This window comes from Mya arenaria, chromosome 6, assembly GCF_026914265.1.
Source record: "Mya arenaria isolate MELC-2E11 chromosome 6, ASM2691426v1".
Classification (NCBI taxonomy): Eukaryota; Metazoa; Mollusca; class Bivalvia; order Myida; family Myidae; genus Mya; species Mya arenaria.
Genome location: NC_069127.1, coordinates 29,603,191 through 29,610,829, shown reverse-complemented (window position 1 = coordinate 29,610,829; position 7,639 = coordinate 29,603,191). Strand labels below are relative to the sequence as shown.

Below are 7,639 nucleotides of genomic sequence, written 5' to 3'. Positions count from 1 at the left end.
GTCACAACATGCTGGCAATGAATACTTTCTATTATATTTTCAATATTCAGGTCTTCTGGTAATTCAATATTATCGTTTTGATTATGTAGTTCATCAATCTGTCGAACATCCTTGTCAAATTCATCATCAAATGCTTCATTGTCAGTAGCATCATCATATTCAGCATCATCTATTGCAACCATTTCTGGGACAGTGATCGTCAGTTTCTGAGGTTGACTTGACCTGTAAGCCTTAAAAAAGCATGTGTCTTTAAATATTGAAATGTTAAAATCATGTGCCAAATAAAGCTGTTTGACTCTGATTTTGCAGTTTTACAATATTTTTAGAGTTTCATAATTTCAAGCATAATTATATAACAAAACAATTAAAATAGTCATATAACCTATCTAACTTATCAAAAATATAATAGTATAACAAAAAAAACATATGTCTATCCAACTTTGTTGCTTTTGAGACAAACAGCTTTTTTAAATCTGCACTTTCACAGATTGACTGTTGTTAGCATTTGTTTTAATTTCTGTCTCTGAATCAGATGATTTTTTGAATCAATGCCTTCAATCCAGTTATATGAGATAACTCACAATAGAATTGGGTCGGTATTCATGAAACATCTTAAATCATTTCTTAAAGCTGCACTCTCACAGATGGAACGTTTTTACATTTTTTTTTGTCTTAGAACGAGTCAATTTATGCGAAAATCCATGGAAACCAGTTAAATATGACTACTGACAAAGAATCAGATCGCAGATTTTTATATTTAAGTTCAAAAATTTATGTTTTATGCATTTTCCTTAAACCGTTAGTAACGGTTTAGGCCAATAAACATTAATTTTCGAACGGAAATATGAAAATCTACGATCTGATCTTTTGTCAGCAATCTTATATTATTGGTTTTCAGATATTTACGCAAAAATTTGCTCAATCCAAGACAAAAAAAGGTAAAAATGGTAAACCTGTGAGAGTGCAGCTTTAAGTATAATTCCTAAAATGTTCATAGTCGAAGAATAGTACAAGCATCTTTAACAAAAATGTTTGTAGAAAACTGTGGTCAAAGTTGTCAAAACTGTCAATCTGTGAAGGTGCAGCTTTAAGGCTTATTTACAAGAAGCTTCAATATGATCTGTCTCTGATAAAAAAAAACGGGTAGGTAACACTATTGAGTACAGAAAGTTCTCAATAATTGGTTTTGTCCCTTGCTTGAAATCCTACAACTAACAGATATTATGAAAGTTAAACAATAGCAATATGGATGCTGTTAATTATTATGTTTGTCACTTTATTTATGTATATCTCTGTCTGACTATTTGTTTGTGTTTGTGTGTGTGTGTGTGTACGTGCTTGAGTGCGTGTGTGCCTGTCTGTCTGTCCATATATTTTACAGGAATTATAAAATATTACATTATTTCTTTATAGGTTGTTATCCAGAGTGTCCGAAGATGAGTCTAAAAGTGTACAGGTCAATGCATTGTACAATGCATTTGATTTTGAGATGAAGGAAAGTCGGGTTGAAATCACTTACACTAAAAGACTGTTCATTGAGCACATTCTGAAAATGTTCCCCAGTGCTAACAAAATAAGAAAAAAATCGAAATCAAAAATCACAGTATATGAAGGACTCTGTCTAAAACAGCTGGATGAATCAGACTTGAGCAATATTACCCCAACAGCATACACAACACAGGAATTGAGGGAAAATCTACCCAATACAGTCTTAAACATTGTTACAAATAAGAATAGTGTACAGTTCTCCATTGGAACAAATCAGTACTGTGATGGAAATGATATAATGAAGAAAGTAACATTGTTTTGTGATGGAATATGGTCACTTCATGTCAGTGGAACTGAAATAAACCTTGATTCCATATTTACTAGCAACAAATTTATTTCAACAAAAGAAGGTATTGAAATTGTTGTAAAAGCAGCATCTGTGGTTAGACTTTGTGAAGGAGTAAAGGTGACAATGTCAGTGATAATAAGTCGCTTTCATGTACTTAATAGATGGCACAATAATGATAGTGAAGGAAGACGTCTGCATTCAGTGGTGTGCAACAGAGTGGATCCAATGACATACATATCCCAGACTTGCAGGAAATGTTTAAAAATGACTTTTAATACTAAACCACAGGGTGACCATGAAAACCCAAAACTGAAAAAGAAAATATCCCACTCACAAACATAGATCAGAATAATAATGAAAAAAGCAATCAATAAGAAAACAGGTAACAAGAGAGGATATTCAAGCTTTAATTCCAAATGCAAAAGATGAAATGGTTGAGATGTTATTAAATCAAGCTGAAATAATTCAAAGCACCCAAAGGGCAGAAGATGGAGCAAAAACATCATGATTTTTTGCTTACAATGGTACTGCAAAAGCCATATGAAAGTGTAAGGGGAAGTGGATACTTATTATTTCCATCTAGAAGTATTTTGATTCATTATAAAACAAAGGTTAAGCAGAGTGTTGGTTTTGATGAAGATTTGTTTCGGTGGATGTATGAAGATGCGGTACGGAGAGAATTATGCGAAGAAGGATATATGGGTGATTTAATCATTGATGAAATGGCAATTGAAGCAGATATTGAAATCACAAAATCAGGAGATGTTATTGAGCTAGTAGGGCTAACTGATGTAGGAGAAGAGGGAAACTTATCCCATAAGTTGAGGAAGGGAAAAAATGAGAGAACAATAGGGACACATGCACTTCAGCTTGATTTTTTTTAGGGGTGACAGGGTTTAGATTCCTTATAACACACTTCATTTCAGATGGAGTACGAGCTCCTGAATTATATTTGCTGTTTTGGGAAGCTGTGGACAAATTACAAATGTATGGGTTTAAGACATTGTATACATGTTTAGATGGTGCCCAGAGTAACAGGTCTTTTATGAAAATTAATATTGGACAATGTCCTGAAAGTTTCAGGTGTGAAAGCCCATGTAGTTTTTCAAGTATGGTTTTTATGATGGATTTTTCTCATGTTGTCAAAAAATTCCGGAATAACATCATAAAAAGTGGAGTTTCAGAAAAAAAGTATTCGGAATTTAGTACTCAACAGTGGAAATTTAGTCCAATGGCAAATGTTTGTTGACTGTTATAAATGGGACAAGGCAAATGCCTTACACTTACACAGGAAACTGACAAATGAACATATGTTCCCTTCTAACCAGTCGAAAATGAGAAATCACCTAGCCGAAGATGTTTTAGATTCTGAGATGTTGAATCTTTTCCTGCAATATCAACAGTATCTAGGAAGAAAAGGTTCTGTGTTAGATGGAGTAATTGAACTTCTTAAATAAACATCGAAATTAATTCGAATTTTCCGAGATATGAGGCCAATAAAAGCAGTAGATGACCAAAGACTGTCTGAACTTTCAGAAATTGGAAAATGGTTTAATGACTGGGAAAAAATGCCAGGAACAAAAAATCTCTCTCTGCTAAAAATCGTTCAAAATGTATTTTGTCACATCAAGCACATGAAGATATTCAGTCATGTATTGTTGGTTTCATTGAACTGTGACTTCTGCTGACTCAATCAAATAAAGTGTACATTACTCCAGGACTGATAAACTCTGATGTTGTTGAAAACACATTTAATCAACAACGTTCCACGTACAATGGTGCTAATACAAATCCAAGTGCATTGCAGTACAGACGATCACTCAACAGCATAGTTCTAGGTCAAAATATGGTCTCTCAGAAGGGGAATGCAGGGAAAAATCGTATGGCAGCCATGCCTTACAACTGTATGTATGATGAAGAGCGAGCCCAGAAAGCGATCCTTGCAAGACTTATCGATGCACAGACCCATCAAAGTCATACGAATGTAGCAACCCTCCAGCCGCAATGGTATGCACACAATATTTTCATTGCTTACATAATTATTAATTAAACATTAAATTAAGACAACCCAGACAGGGCAAGACAGACTGACAAAAAGAGAGCCAGACACAAACAAGCCGGACAGACAGAGAGACAAAATACAGGTATATAGACATACATGCCAGGGACAGATGCAGGAATTCGAAGTTAGAGGGGCATGACTTAGGGCTCAACCATTTGACCTTCGGCCCTCCCTCAGAATCGAAATTTAAATGGTTTTAAATGTTGGCTGGGGGGTTTGCGGGTATTAGTCAGGCAACATACTAACCTTTTAGCTTGACAAAAGCTCTTGTCCTGTAGACATGGTGAATTTGTGATGTTTAGCAGAAAGTGCTTTACTTCTGAAGGTTGTGAAATGCAGACACTTGGTTCGAAGTTTACAACTCTCACACCTTCTGAATTGCGATATCTTCCCAAGGCTACCCCAAACTGTCCTGGTTTGAAGATACCTTTACAGTTTACTTCGACCCTTAAATGAAAATTTAAATTTAAATCGACATGTTTTTTTGTAGTACATTTAGCAATTTTAGCAAATGAAAATTAAATATTCCTTCAGTTGAGTCGAGAAATGCATCTGTTTAATAAAAAAATAATTACAGAACTGCATATATAAGTGGACTTGGATTTCATGCACATACTGTTATCAGGGTTCTAAATAGGTTTAACTTGAAAATAGTTGATCAGCTAAGGGTCCAAAAAGGCGCTTTTAATTATTTTTTTGCAAATTTTGGCCGGTGGCCGATTCTTAACCTTGTTATATCATCACCATAACTACCTGTCCAGTGTCATTCCTTGGGACTTGTGTATACTAATTGCAAAAGCAAGTTTGATTGGATACTGTTCCCTGACTGCTACATCCATATTCTTCAGTGGACTGAAAACTGAAAAAAACACAATGAAATACTAAGTCACATAAGATATTGTGTTTTAAATAAATTATTTTATTTTTCAACAGTTTTATCTTGAATAAGTTATCTGTAATGTTTTTAACTTTTGGTTGCCCATTTTTTAAAAAGAAGTATGTACAAATATTTAAAACTTTTAATTTTTTTAAAGAAAGAAATTTAACAAACATACCTGTACATTTTACTTTTTTTAATTGGGACTTCATTACCAGCAAACTTGACAACAGGGCCATCCTCAGTGATGCCAGTGACATATCCTTGCAGGCCATTTACAAGCTTGTCTGTAAGGTTGTGCATTAGTATCACTGGCACACCAATGTTCAGCCATAACACTTTTGAAACTGTCATTTTGTCCAGATACCGCTTCTCTCCAGTGTCAGTTGCAATAAACTCATACATTTGGCCGGGCTGTTCAATTATGCTTTTCCTATTAAAATCATCTACCAATTCATTCGTGGAAAATAACATGGGTGTAACGATTGACACTTTTTCTGGCAATGGCCGGTTCAAACTTCTTATAAAAGTTACAGTATGAGGACTCGCATTTCCCATTGAACATTCTTCAATTGCCTTGATAAGGTCAGTTTCTTTTTGGCGAATAACTTCTTTAAGTTCAATTTGATGGGGAAACATTTTATTGAAAATCTTTGAAGAGAAACAATAATCCCCGTCATCCCCACACAATGTATTAGGTACGGGTGGCAACTGTCTCATCATAGAGCACTCATCAATAATGAGCACGTCAGTTTCATGTATTCTATTTTTTACATCTAAATACTGCTTATTGTTAGAAATAATGTCTTTAAGATCCTCAACAGAGTGTCGTCCATCGCCAATGCCAGACCATCTATGTATCGTAGTTGCATCAGCGTAATGGCTACTGGCTATTCCTGTTGTTGCTGTAATGTAAACCTTTTTACCACTTTGTTTGAGTGTGTCAACAGTTGTTTTTTTTATTAGATGTGACTTGCCAATACCTGCTGGGCCAATTATAAGTACGTTATGACCATCAATAATATGCTGGAAGGCCAGATTTTGTTCGTCATTTAATGCCATTTTCTGTGTTTACAATTCACAATCAGTTGTTTATATAATAAACTGTGGTTCTCTGCTTTACAGTAACCGATGGGATCAGAGCGGGGAGCCAGCGATTTAAACGGAACCACATGACGGGTCAAGGACGTCAAGCGCATTTATGATACAGATGAAATGGCGATCAGCAAAACCCGAGTTCTATTTTACGAGTTTAAGGTTCTACGAGACGACAAGACACGTTGTTTCTAACGGTAAGTGTTTAAGTAAATATGTTCTAAACAAATTATCGATGGAATACGTTTGCACATGCTGAAATAAGCGCATTTTACTCTGGACAAATCGGCGATTAGAAATCAGTCAGATGTGTTCCGACTTAGCCATTTTGGAAGTATTTGATGTGTAGATGTTTTACATTTAAAGAGCGATGGTGTTTTTATGGTTATTCTTAGAGTGGGGTCCTCCCCACAAAAAGAGCCATACTTTGTCAAGATTGTCCAATTTTTGAGAAAGTTAAGGCGTTTATAGCAAGTAGATGTGTATTTTCAGCAGGCTTTCATGTCTGCCCTTCTATAATATATTTTGTCACAGATGGGAAATTGTCAAAAGATGGATGTAATGTCATATTATGATGTTTAAACAATATCTAGATATTTTTGAGATATGTGAAAAAAATGGTGGGTTGTTGAGGGGGCGGGGGTTAGTAGAGGGGGTGGCGGTCAAAACAACGCACCGGACACCTGTGGTGAGGAAAACATTTCAACCTTTCGAGGATTTTTTCTGAGGATGTTGCTGGATATAAACGGGGCTCAAATAGCGTGTTCAATATTGTATGTGTTTTTTATTCTATGGAGATGAAAAATACGACTTAAATACCCCTAAATATTTGTGCTGGTATAACATTGTCATCCATTTGACGTGACCTACCTTACAGATTCAATAGCAATCGATTTGTATTGACATTGCAGTGGTGTGAATATTTAGCTAAGTTGGGCATGTAGTGTTAGTACAATAAAACCTGCCTATTAAATAGCCGATTGTTAGAAGATCTCGTGAATTGCCTTTTGAATAATACTTAAATATCGGTCCAGCAGGTTTGCTATAAATTATCTCAAAAATCATTATCAACTAATAACGCGGTCATAAAAGAAAGGCGAAGATCGACAGTGACCACTCTCATCGTCGAAGTCCTTTGTTAGTTAGTGTTTTCCGATATACTGCACATTAATGTGATTGCAAAGCCCGTGTATGACTGCGCCGGTTCAATGTTATGATATATGTACTTGGTCTCTTCTAATTTCTGGAATGACCTTTATAAGGCTTTGGTCACTTGTATATATCTAGGCTATGTGCATAATCCATCTAGGAACTGCGCCGTTCAGTCAAAGTCACTTTTCGCTGACGTTGATGGGAGCCTTGCATTTCGTGTCCGCTTCACACCTATTAAAATATATTGATAAAACTTGAGTCACATGCTCTTCCTATTGAGGATATTGTACATATCCCATGTTGGAACTGCGCCGGTTTAATGTCACGGCACTATGTATATGTTTTTTAAACTTGCATTCTATTATACTGTTTAAAATCTGCATAGGCAATTTGGTTGTTTTTTCACTAATGTCGACCAAGTAGTAATATAAAACCAAACAAACACATAATGCACTAATTTGAAAATTTACCAAGTGGCAAAGCATTTTTGCTCCGCTATGTGGAAAGTATTTCACCTCGAAAATGTTCAAACAAGAACAAGCAGAAATCAGCCACCATACAAACCGTCAAAACAAGTGTGGCCTGGCGGTACTAAATGAATGAGCCCATTTGTAGT

At 35.5% G+C, this 7,639-nt stretch overlaps 1 pseudogene; it reads left to right on the top strand.

Annotated features, from left to right (window-relative positions):
* The first annotated feature begins 1,489 nt into the window (after nt 1-1,489).
* On the top strand, nt 1,490-4,437 carry LOC128237686 (uncharacterized; annotated as a pseudogene).
* Nucleotides 4,438-7,639: the final 3,202 nt, after the last annotated feature.